Here is a 13,514-nt window from a genome sequence, read left to right on the forward strand (position 1 = left end):
ACTTTCCAAATGGCAAAGCCCTTCACAATGCAAGTTAGCAATAATTTTCAAAATTTCCAGGGACATTTTAATGACTTTTGTTGAAAATCAAAACAAACCTTTCAAGGGTTAATTAACTTCAAATTTTGAGATGAAAATTTTACATAATTGCAGAGTTTCTTAGGTTTTAGGGTATCTATTCATCCACACGTATTAAATTCCTAAATATACTAATCAACATTCACAAATCAACATCCCAAGAACAGCATGCTAGCACACATGCATTTACACGATATTGATTTTCTATTATATGTTCAAATTAAAGTTACTCATTTTACAGACAGAGCTTTACTGTAAACAACAAAAAGGTAGTCAAAGATAGTAGATAGAAAGAGGCTTTTTGTTAAGATTATCATCAGTATCACACTGTATATTGATTTTATTTTTTGTGTTTACTGCCCTATTCTGTTATTTTCTTACATTCTTGGCAACATGCCAGACCAAGGTTACCATTCACTTGTCAGCCTGAAATTTAGGACATGTGGAACAAGGTAGAACCAGGTCTTAAAATGTGTAGGCAAAATCAGAACTGGCACATAAGTGAAGTTCATACTGCTGAGAGGTGTGAGTTTCTACCTTGGGAAACACCTCTAGCCTTCAGAAGCAAATTCTATTTTTAGAGACTGTAGTATGCTGGAAGGAGCACTGAATTGGGAGTTTGAGGACCTGGGTGTAAATGACTTTGGGGAAGCCACACAACTTCTCAATTTGTCACCTATGAAAGGAGGGCTTGCACTAGACTTTCTAAGGTCCCATCCATCTTTAAATCTATTATCCTAAAGTAATAATTAATGGAGTATTTTCTTCTCTAAACAGTCTCAGTCAAAATCTTTTCATAGTTGAAAACAGATAAGTCCTAAAAATAAAAATGAATTGAAAATGTTCTGGAGTAGATTCTGAGTTAGTAAGTAATTAGATCAAGATTCAGTTTAAGGTTCAATTATTCAGGAGGATCATTTTGTCATTGAATCAAGAGTTGGATGTAAAATCCAGAAAGTACTTTCCATGGACAGTTTTCTATCAGCTACAGGGGCAACTGAAGATTCTTATGAAAGAGTAATGTTGTTCTTATGAGAAGTTATATGTGGACAAATTAATCTCTTGAGGATATAAAATGATGTGATAGTTAATAATATATGAATCAAGAAAGTATGATCATAGAATAGTTTCTGGGTAGAAGAAAAGATATTAATATTTTAAAAATTAAAATCAAAGTAAAACAGGAATTATATATACACCTTTGAAATAATGTAGGAGAGGTGGCATGAAATAGAGGAAAACATAAAAGATTTGGAACTGGAAGGCAGGTGTTGGATTCATATATCTTCTTTTTTTTTAAATATTTTATTTATTTAAGGCAATAGGGTTAAGTGACTTGCCCAAGGTCACATAGCTAGGAAATTATTAAGTGTCTGAGGCCAGATTTGAACTCAGGTCCTCCTGACTTCAGGGCCAGTGCTCTATCATGGTACCACCTAGCTGCCCCCTTTATTTTCTTTATCAGCTTGAACAAATAACCTAATGATTCAGTTTCCTTGGTAGCAAAATCTGTTTGGTCAGATAATGTCTAAGTGTGTTAAATTAGATAATCTCTAAAGATTCTCCTGTTCTAAAAATATATATCTTATATATAAGTAAATCTAAGTTGCATAATGCCAGAATAAGATAAATGTCTAGACTGGCAGTGAAGTTAACACAAAAGATTAAGGTCTATGTGTGACTGATTTATATGTCTAAATGTGCTTATCTTCAAATGAAAAGGTGAAGGTTGTATTTTCCTTGGACAGAGTAAGTGGGTTTAAGAACCATGGTCTTTGTTTTAGAACAAAAGAAGGTTAGTTACTAATATTTACAAGGTATTAAGAACTCTATATGACTGTACCAATTGACAATTAAAGAACTGTGGACAATTAGGAATCACAAAATACAAGAAATGATCCGCCAGCTATCACTAATCTACACAATCTGATTTGATAAAGCTTATGTATTTTTTCTTTTTTTAAGTCAATTCATTCTTTTTTCCAATAAATGTATTTTATTTTTTGAATTAATGTAAAGATAGTTTTCAAAATTCATTTTACAGAATTTTGAGTTCTGAACAAAACAAAGCAAAAAAGAACAAAAAAAAATGTGAAAATGGTATGCTTTGATTGGCATTCACACTCTGTAGTTACAGCTCTTGATATGGTTAACATTTTTCCATCATGTCTTTTGGAGTTCTATCTAATCACTGTATCACTGAGAAGAGTTAAGTCTATCAGAGTTAATCATCACTCAGTGCTGCTGTTACACTGTGTAGTGTTCTGCTCACTTCACTTAGCTTTCATGTAAGTCTTTACAGTTTTTCTGAAATTCATCTGCTTATTTTTCTATAGAACAACATTATTCTATTACATCCAAATATATCAACTTGTTCAGCCATTCCCCAAATGATCATAATCCCTTCAACTTCTCATAGATGTTTTATTTGAATTTTTCTAACCAACTGTAAATTAGAGTATGTTTTAATTGATTGTAGAGAGATAGAGCTTTAATTTCCTCAGTTGAAAAACTACTTGTTCATATCAATTGATCACATATCATTTTTGGAATAACATATATTCTTATATATTTGACACTGTTTTCTATATATTTCAGAAATGAGATTTTATCAGACAACCTTTGGTTGTAAAAAATGTTTTACAGTTTTCTGCTTTTCTTCTGAATGTGGTTGTATTGGTTTAGTTTGTATAAAAAAATTAATTCAATGTGATCACAATTATCCAGTTTGCATTTCTTAATGCTTTCTTTAGCTTGTTTCATCCTAAATTTTTCTCTTCATATATCTGGCAGATAATTTTTCCATGTTCTCCTAATTTTCTTATGATATCACCCTTTATATCTAAATCATGTATACATTTTGACCTTATCTTGGTATAGGGTGTGATATGTGAGTCTATGCCTAGTTTCTCTCATACTACATATCCCCATTCAATTTTCTCCAGAGATCTATCTTATCTAACATTTCTAAAATTTTATTCACGACCTTAATTTCCTTCTTGTTTATCTTGTCATTAGATTTATATAATTCTGAAAGAGAGGTTGAGATCCCTCATTAGTATACTTTTGTTGTCTTTATCTTCCTGTAATTCATTTAACTTGACTTCTAAGAATTTGGTTGTTATAATACATGGTACATTTATGTTCAGTGCTGATATTTCATTGCCTGGTATATTTTAAGAAGATGTAGTTTCCTTCTTTATCTCTTTTAACCTAATTCATTTTTTTTCTTTTTCTGAGATGAGAATTGCTCTCCCTGCTTTTGTTCTGTCAAATGAAGAATAATTTACTCTACTCTAATCATTTACCTTTACTTTGCTTTCATCTCTATTCGATTTTTTGATCCACTTTGCTATCTGCTTCCATTTTATGGGGAAGTTCATTCCATTTCCATTTACAGATATAGTTACTAACATGCATATTTACTTAGGTAATTTTTCTTCTTTCCTGTTTATGATTTTCTCATTCCTTTTATCCTGTCCCTTGTCAGAGGTGTTCTGCTTCTGACCACCTCCTTACCCAATCTGCCCTCCCTATTATTAATTCTCTTTCATTATCTTTGCCCTTTCTCTTTCTACTTTCATCCTAGAGCAAAAGTCTTCTCTTCTATTGAGCTTTCTTCTATTAGCCCCTCTCCCCTTTCCTCTTATAGTTCCTTATAGTGTAAGATAAGTTTCTATACCCAACTGAATATGTATGTTATTCCTTTTTTTGAGATAACCATGAAAATAATGTTCAAACAATGTTCACCCTCTCTCTTCTTTCCCCCAATATATTTCTGTACCTCTTTATGTAATATAATTTAACCTATTCTGCCTCTCCCTTTTCTCTTCTCCCAGTAAAACCTTTTCTTCACTGTTTTTTGTATCATCTATTCAAAGTAAGTTTATAGCCATGCTCTGGTCTAGATTCTACTTCTATATGCCTTAATAGGAATACAGTTCTTAGGAGTAACAAGCACTATCTTGCTGTGTAGGGATATAAACAGATAATTATAATGATTTTCCCCTGTTTGAAAGTGCCCTATTTCATTGAATGACCATCTTTTCCCCTGAAAGTTTATGCTCAAATTTTCTGAGTAGTTAATTTTTGCTTGTTATCCTATCTCCTACTCTTTCTGGACTATCATATTATAAGCCCTCCAATTGAAACTGCTAAATTCTGTATCATTCTGATTGTAAATATTTTATATTTGAATTCTTTCTGGCTACTTGCCAGTATTTTCCTTGGGAATTTGACAATATTCCTTAGAGTTTTCATTTTGAATTCCCTTTCAGGGTGGGAATCAATGGATTCTTTCAATGACTATTTTATTCTTTGCTTTTAAGGTATCAGACAATTTTTATTACTTAACTCTTTCCAGGTAATGTTTTTATTTTAAATCATGTTTTCAGTTCAATAATTCTTAAATTCTTTCTCCTGTACCTATTTTCCTGGTCAGTAGTAATTCAAATGATATATTTTATGTTTTCTTCTATTGTTTTTCTTTCTTTTGAATTAGTTTGACTGATTGCTGATGTTTCATATAGTTATTAGAGTCATCTTGCCCAATTTTAAAATTTAAGTAATTATTTAGTCACTTTTTGTTCTTTCTTTTCCAAGCTGTTGATACTCTTTTGTATAATAGCTCTTTTATCTTTTCCCAATTTTTCTTATACCTTTCTTCTTTGATTTTTGAAATCATTTTTTTGCTCTACCAAGAGTCCTCTTTGGTCTTGAGACTAATTCATCTTTCCCTTTAGGCTTTGCGTGTCAGCATTTAGACAATGTTTTTCTCTTCTGAGTATGTGTTTTGATCTTTCCTTTCACCATAGTAACTTTATATGATCTATTTCTATTTGTCTTCTTTTTTTCCTTATTGTTAAAAGTTGAGCTATGTTCCTGGGGCATACAGGACATTCTCTGCAGTTTCTTGTGCTGGGACCTGGACCCTGATCATTGAGTTTTTGCACCAGGACTTCTGGTAGTGGCATTTGAGTAGCCTGGTCTACTTATGCCAGTTTTCTGGTGGTTCCCAAGTTGGGAGTTTACTTTCTGATCTGGGGTTGGAGTTCTCACAGGTGACCTGCTGTGCTACCAATATTTTGATGCAGAACTGAGAGTATTCAATTGCTGATCTGCTCTATGATTAAAAGTCTCACATTGGCTTGCTCCCCTTTTACTTAAGTGAGACAGATTTTTCTTTTAAAAATTTTTCTTTTTATTTAAGGCAATGGAATTAAGTGACTTGCCCAAAGTCATACAGCTAGGCAATCATTAAGTGTCTGAGCCTGGATTTGAACTCAGGTCCTCCTGACTCCAGGGCCAGTGCACTATCTGCTGTATCACTTAGCTGCCCCTGATACAGATCTTTTCTTAAGTTTTTCCTCAATTATTTTAAGCCAGGAAATTGTTTTACTTCATTTTTTGGTGGTTTTCTCATTCTAGAATCTGTTTATAGATTTGTTTTAATGTTGTTTCTGAAGGAAACGGGGAAGGACTCAGTCTACTTATTGACTTTTCTCTCCCTCCCTTTTTATATTTTTTTCTTGCAATGGATTGTGTTACCTTCTTCATACTGCTGGTACAGAAAAGACATCAGTCTGTTTCCTAGTCACTATTAGTGATAATTCAATTCCTTCTGATTCCACAACTCCTACTTAACTCTAAATTAATAATGGGTTCATAGTGGATGGGATAAAGGGAGAGACAAATATAAACTTTATAAAATTTCAGAACCATAAGTGAAAAATGTAGAATATTAGAGTGTGAAGGAATCTTAGAACTCAGAAAATCAGAGCTGTTAGAATCCTTCAAACGGAAATAGAATTTTATTGTATAAGGGGCCATAGAATATAAAGTATTAAATATGAAAACTCTAAGAGACCTCAAAACATAGAAGCCAGAATATTAAAATTGGAAAGAATGTTAGAATATACAATCAAAAACTATATGGGACCACAGAATAAATAACATTGAATATTAAAATTTGAAAAACTCTTAGAATGAACCCTAACATATTTCCTTGAAACTATCTCCTTACTAGTTTTTCCTCAACCTTTTACAATAGTTGTTCAGCTGAATTTCAAAATATTTATTAATGCCCTATTTCTTGGACTGTAGGTTGAAAGGGCATTGATAACTCATCCACCTTCTTAACTGTGCAGTTCTCATATGTACACAAATATTATTAATCTACATGAATCTTTCCTTGGCTCTAGTAGTTATATGGAGTAAGATATAATATATTTCTTAGTAACAAGGGCAAATTGGCACAAAACAATCCATCATAGTAATCATAAATATAATTAATTTAATGAAAAATAAGAACATTTCATACTCAGCTCTTGGAGAGAAGAACTATATTCATTATGATTTATCCTAAACAGAAATATATATAAAACATATTTACTTTCTATTAATTTTAATTTTTTTCATTCAATTACATGCAAAGGTAGTTTTTAACATTCATCCATTTGCATGCTTATGAGTTTCATATTTTTCTGCCACCTTTTCTTCCTTCCTCCCTCCTCTTAGAAATGGACAATGCAATAAAATATTGTACTTGTACAATTATGTTAAACATATTTCCATATTAGTCATGTTATGAAAGAAGAATTAGAACTAAGGTGAAAGAGAAAAGTACAAACAGGGAGAAGATAGAATGAAGGGAAATACAGTATTAGTGATACCTGCTTTAGTTGAAGTAAAAACAAAGACCAGGGTAAAAATTAACCACAAAGTAAAGAAAGAAAGAAGTTAAGAAGGTGAATAGGGTTTTAGAAGAGTCAGATATGACAGACCTCTAAGGAAAATTCAATGAGAATAGAAAGGGATATATCTTCTTCTTGTAGTACATGGTAACTACACAAAAAATTGACCAAGAATTAGGGTATTAATAACCTCACAATCAAATTCAGAAAAGCAGAAGTATTAAATGCATCCTTTTCAGATCATGATGAAATAAAAATTACATTTAATAAATGGTAATGGAAAAGTAAACTGAACATTATTTGGAAACTAAACATTTTAATTTTAAAGAATGTGTGGATCACATACCAAATCATAGAAGTGATCACACAATTTCATTCAAGACAATGACAACGATAATGCCTCATAATTAAATATGTAGGATATGACCAAAGCAAATTTATGGCAATTAGTTTTTGTTTTATACCCAAATGCTTTTATATATTAAATCTATAAAAGCAAATTAAAAATCCCCAATTAAATAACAAATTAGAAATTATAAAAATCAAAGGAGAAATTAACAAAGCTGAATGTAAGAAAATTAATGAACCAATAAATAAAACTAAGAATTTATTTTATGGGGGGGATCCAAATAGAGCAACCTTTGGCTAATTTTTATCTAAAAAGTTCTGATATTAAAAAAAATGAAAAGGGTGTATTCCCCTCCAATGCAGAGGAAATTAAAGTGATAATTCAGGGCTATTTTCTCTAACTGTATGTCAAAAAACTTGGCAACATAAGTAAAATAGATGAATATTTAACCAAAAATAAAATGTCAAGATAAGCTGGAGGAAATAAAAATATTTATATTATCCCATTTCAGAAAAAAAATTGATGAAGTCATCAATATACTCCCTGTGGGGGGGGGGAGGAATCTCCTGGATCAGATGGATTAACAAGTGAATTCTATAAAATCTTTAAAGAACAATTAATTCCAATTATATATAAAACTAATTGAAAAAATAGGTGAAAAAGTAGTTATTCCAAATTCCTCATATGAAACCAATATTGTCCTGATACCTATACCAGAAAGAGCCAAAAGAAAGATAAATTTTTAAATAAAATTTTAGTGAAGAGATTACAAGTTTTAACTAGGATAATAGCTCATAACCAGGTATTATTTATGCTAATTATGCAGGGATGATTTGACATTAGAGAAATCAGCATAATTGGCCATATTAATAACAAAATTAACAGAAATTGTATTATCCCATAAGATGCTGAAAAAGGCTTTGGCAAACTACAGCACCCATTCCTAATAAAAACTTTAGAGAACATAGGACTAAATGGAATTTTCCTTAAAATGATAAGCAGTATATACATAAACCATCAGTAAACATCATATGTAATAGAATAAATCGGCAGCATTTCCAATAAGATCAGAGCTGAAACAAGGATAATTATTATGACCATTATAATTCAATGTTTTATTAGAAACCTTAGGGTGAGCAATGAGAGAAGAAAAAGAAGCTCAAGGAAATGGAATAGACAGATGATTCAGATACAGATGATATGATGTTATACTTAGATAACTCTAGAAAATATGAGGGTATATTTAGAGAACTCTAGAACATCAAATAAAGTGCTACTTTTTTAATTGTAATTTTATTTTATTTTTCCAATTACATGCTACATTAGTTTTTCAAAATTGTTCTATTTGCAAATTTATGAGTTAAACATTTTCTATCACCCTACATTCTTTCCCTCCTCCCCATGGTGAGAGTCTGGTATATGTAGATTTTTATTTAGTATAAATAATTTTTTTCTTTTTAACTTTAACTTTACTTTTATTTTCACCTTCTCTTTTATCAGTCTCTTCTTTACTTTTCTTTACCTTTACCACTTTACTACCCTGTAGGGTAGGACAGATTTTTAAGCCCATTTGAAAATGTACACAATTTGCTTTTTGGGTCAAATCTTTTGAGAGTAGGATTTGCTTAATGTCCATACGATCTCTTATTTCCTCTATACTATAATAAGTCTCTATCCCTCTTCATGTAGTATTATTTATCCTCTATGCCTAGCCTCTTTCTAGTATAATCTTTCTTTTCATGTCTTTATTGTTACAATCCTATCTTGTAACTACAACCCTTCTTTCAAAATATACTCATTTTATCTGTCATGATAGAAGAACTTTTCTCAAATATTGATTGATTGATTTGATTAATAAGTAACATTATCTCATAGTCACTGTCTACGTATACTCCCCTCTTCATTCCAATTAGAAAAACAGTTCTCAAGAGTCATAAATAACATTAATAGGATATAACGTATATGATAATGTATATGATATAATTATATGATATATATATATATATAATATAACATGTCATCAAAATTCTATTTTCAAGTACCTTCCATGGATGTATAATCCTCATGAATCAAAACATCATGAAAAGCAAAATCATTTCATAAACCCTTGATACCACTCCCCCAATCACAATTGTAACCAAAGCATCAAGTAAAGCACAACCAGTCTCTCTAAGTACACTGTCCTTCCATCCCTATAGCACTCCATCTATACTTCTTAACAAAAAATATCAAGATCATTCTCTTATTTTGTTCCTATAGTACTCCAACCGTAGCACCTCTACCCTTGTTAACTAAAGTGTGGAATTGATGGGGTTAACTGACTTTGAAATGATAGGGTTAACTTTGATATTATAGCAGTTCACTTTGTGTGGAAAGAGATCTATGAGAATACCTAACATATGCATGTTTTTGTACACTGACATCAGTATGACTGTCTTCTCTGATTGAGCACAACTGTGCACGATTATCTTTAAGATCCCCTTACTTGTCCCTTTCTCTCAACTCAATCCAAGGTCCAAAATATATCTTTAGAAGCAATCCCCTTTCTCCTTATAGTCAATCACTATTTTAAACCAATTCTTTCCTTGACTCTCAGAACTTAATTTAAGAAAGGCTACCTGAAACAAATTCCTATGTTAGTTCTCTCACAGTCATTTGTGAACCAGGACATGTCCCTAGAACCTTTCTAGGTCCCTTACATTAACATCTTTTGGTGATGAAAATATGGAACTAAGTGGAATTCTCTTTGTGAGTCCTAAGAAGCTTTTTCAGCCTAAGGGAGGTAGCTGCTTTCCTCTTTATTTTCCAATTCATCCCTGTCTCTCATCCCATTCTCTGCTCCGTGGTAGACCCCTGGAAAGCCCCAACTTTTCACAGATGGTGGTTGCTTTCAGTTTCAGGAAACCAATAGAAAGTGTATTGGACCAAACTGATTGGGACTTTATCAGAAGGGAAGACTTCTACAAAGTCACAACATTTTTTCTCTTTCCCTTCTCCTTGAGAAACAGGGAAAGATCAAATGGCAAGAAATGAAGATTTCAACTCCCAAAGATTTCTCTTTTGAGCTATTTAGAACAATGGAAAAATTTGGAGCTAGTAAAATCAATCAAAGGCACCTTTTTTTCTGCCCTTATACCATTGCCTGGCCTCAATATATCCTGAAATGGTCAAAAACATTGGATCTCTAAATTAAAATGTAAATTGGCAACTTGACTTTTTTTATTGTCTTTCAGTAGAACTTATTGGGAGCCTCATAACCTCCTTGCCCACCAGAACCCACCCCCACCTTTTCACTGGTTCACAAGGAGGCTGCTAGGCAGAAGTAGGTAGTTCTGAAACTTGTCCTGGATTTAATATTCCCCAACTCTTAAACTTTACTTTATCTAAAACATTACAATTTGAGTTCTCTTGGGGAAATACAACCATTCTTATCTCCACTTGCTTTATTTTGGACTCTAGCCCAGAAATTTGCAGATACTATATCTAAGATGGTGCATAGACATCCCCACCTCCAGGGCAACTGCTTGCCCCATATCCACAAGGGGACTATGAGAAGCTTAGAGAGATCAACCACTCTGATAAATGCCACACAATGTGCCTACTTTCCTCTACTGAGGGAGCTGCTATTCTTGGCATGCATTCTTATTAAATTTAAGATTCCAAATTCTGTTAATCCAACTTTTGAATTGTTTTTGCATAGCCTTATCACTATTTAGTGGATCATGAGAGATTACCAATCCTGCAGGTACGTATATAGTTGGCAAAATCCAAAACATAAACTCTAATGAGATTTTTTTTTCATCACTGATAAAATGTCTTAGTGCATATGTCTCTGTGACACCTATCTCTGAATTGTGGATGGCTATTCCCTACTCCAAACTTCATTTTCACTGTCTTCTTTCCACAGTTCTATATTAGGAGATAATTGGGTTAACCTACATTCCCTCCTCCCTTGTCCCCCCATACCAACAATTTAGTTTGGTGACAACAGTAAAATTTCCCTGGAAATTGTTATCTTGAAAAGGGGAAGATTATTCCCATTCTTTACTTGAATATACTGCTGGGAATTTATCCCTACCCATATTTTTTCCCTTCTCACAGCTTTTTTATTTTCTTCAAAGTCAAGTTCAATTTCTGTATAATCTAAGACCCATCCTATTCTTGGTATTATGCCAGCAATTTCAAGGCTTCTCTATCTCATTAGAAAAATGATAAAATGTAAGAAATAATTTAGTTTGTTATTTTAAAATCATGCAAGCTAATATCATACTTTGATCCCTGCAAATATATCTTTCAATAATTCATAGAATGTTTCTCTTAATTTTCTATGACCTAAACTTAAAGAAATGTTTAGCAATTGCCATACAATTAAGAAAATAGATTGAATAAGTTTTTTTTGCTCTTTTTGTAAGTTTTTTATTTGTAAGCTGTTACAGATTTTCATAAAGGGCTAGAAACACGTACAAAGAATTTATGAGGTGTCTATCTTTGAGGAATATTTGAATTGTGACAAAATTAAGAGGAGGAATTATGTTGTGATAAGTAAAATTATGTATTTAAAAAATTGCTTATAGAACTGTAAAAGTTAAATTAGTCATTTTATCTGGTCATGAACAAAATATGCTAAAATCAGAAAAAAAATGGAATGAATAGAGTCGCAAATAGAGACAGTATATTGAGGGGAAAATGCAAGTTGGAGAATCTGGTAATCTGAATAATGTGTTTAAAGTATTTAGATAATAATAATAATAATAATAATAATAATAAACAATAATAAACAATAATAACTATAATGTATCTAGAAAAAATGGAAAGGCATAGAGAAGGTTGAGTTTTTGAAACATGTGAGGTATATTAAATTTATGGAAGATGTTTAAAATAGAACATATAAAGCATGTTTGTCTTTGCATAAGTAGAAAGATTAATTTTGGAAGTTTTGAAAATTGATTTGAAAATCAATGTAAAACAAGAAAAGAGCATAGAAAACTATGAATCAATAGATAACCTGTGAATCCCCGTCAATTCATAAACTATGCAGTGTCTCCTGGGATCCTTTAACCACAATGAGATTTGTCTTAAAAGGGAATTGGATTAGTTTAAAAAGTTTACATTAGATGGCCACTTTTGTAATTTCTTCCAGTGAATTGACTAGAAACGGTAAAGCCCATAATGTGCAATGTTTATTATGTATAGCATTTGTGTTAGATATAACACTAGGGTATTTAAATAAAAAAATTGGTACTTTTTGTAATACAATTTGGATTATAGATTCAGGAATAATTGAATTCAGTTTCAGTTACATTGTAAGTGAAATATGTCTTTCCTAATTTGATCTTTAAAATGAGTCAGAATTTATTGTACTATTTCTATTTAAAATTTGGAGGCTAGGAATACAAAGAAAGTTTCTTTAATTTTACTATTCTATAGGATACTAAGGCAATACATTTGACTAAGTCACAAAATTTTCAGATTTTTAATAGTTATGATGGTTAATAATGACAAATTCTTTCATAAGCTAAAAAGTACGGAGATTAGAAATACCCTGATGAAAATAAGAAACATATATGAATTAAGAAAATGAAGAACTTGTTAACTTCGAGGTTTTGAAAGGAAAATCATTTAAGGCTATTTTGGGTAATCTTTACTGAAAATTAGGACATAACTGACAAGAGTGTTTCATCCAAAAGAAATATATGTGTATATGTGTGTGTGTGTGTGTGTGTGTGTATGTATGTATGTATGTATATACACAAACGTGTATCATCTGGGAATGTATTCATGTGTAATTCAATGTGGAAATTTAATCAGAATTATTTCTAATGATAAAGGAAAAGATGAAGAAAAACGTGTTACCATCATGTTGTAATGATCTGTTATTTGCTCTTTAAAAAAATCTTTGATAATTATTCTATTGTAATTATTTGGGGGAGCTGGTCATACCCTGCCAGGAAGAGAGCAATTATATTAAACCCTTATTCACTAAGGTATTGGGTAATGGATCAGCAGTTTTATGGTCATCTGATAGTCATAGCATTTCTCTAACTATCCTATGAGAAATAAAGTTCTCTAGTACTACAAGTATATTTTCTTGTAGGGATATATATACAGTTTAATGTTCTTTACTAGAATTTTTTCTCTCTTTCCTTTTATCTTTTTATGCTTCTCTAAAGTCTTTTATTGGAAGATTGAATTTTCTATACAGTTCTGGTCTTTTTATCAGAAAATTAGGAAGTCCTCTATTTCGTTGAATATTCATTTTTTGGACTTCCAGCCAAGATGGAGGAGAGAAGACAGGCTAAGTTCTAAAGTCTCCTGATCTTTCCCCATCTATGATACAAAACAAACCTCATAAAAGAAATTTGACACACAAAACCCAGAAGGAAAAGCCAAGAGAA

The sequence above is a fragment of the Macrotis lagotis genome, chromosome 3, assembly GCF_037893015.1.
Source record: "Macrotis lagotis isolate mMagLag1 chromosome 3, bilby.v1.9.chrom.fasta, whole genome shotgun sequence".
NCBI lineage: Eukaryota > Metazoa > Chordata > Mammalia > Peramelemorphia > Peramelidae > Macrotis > Macrotis lagotis.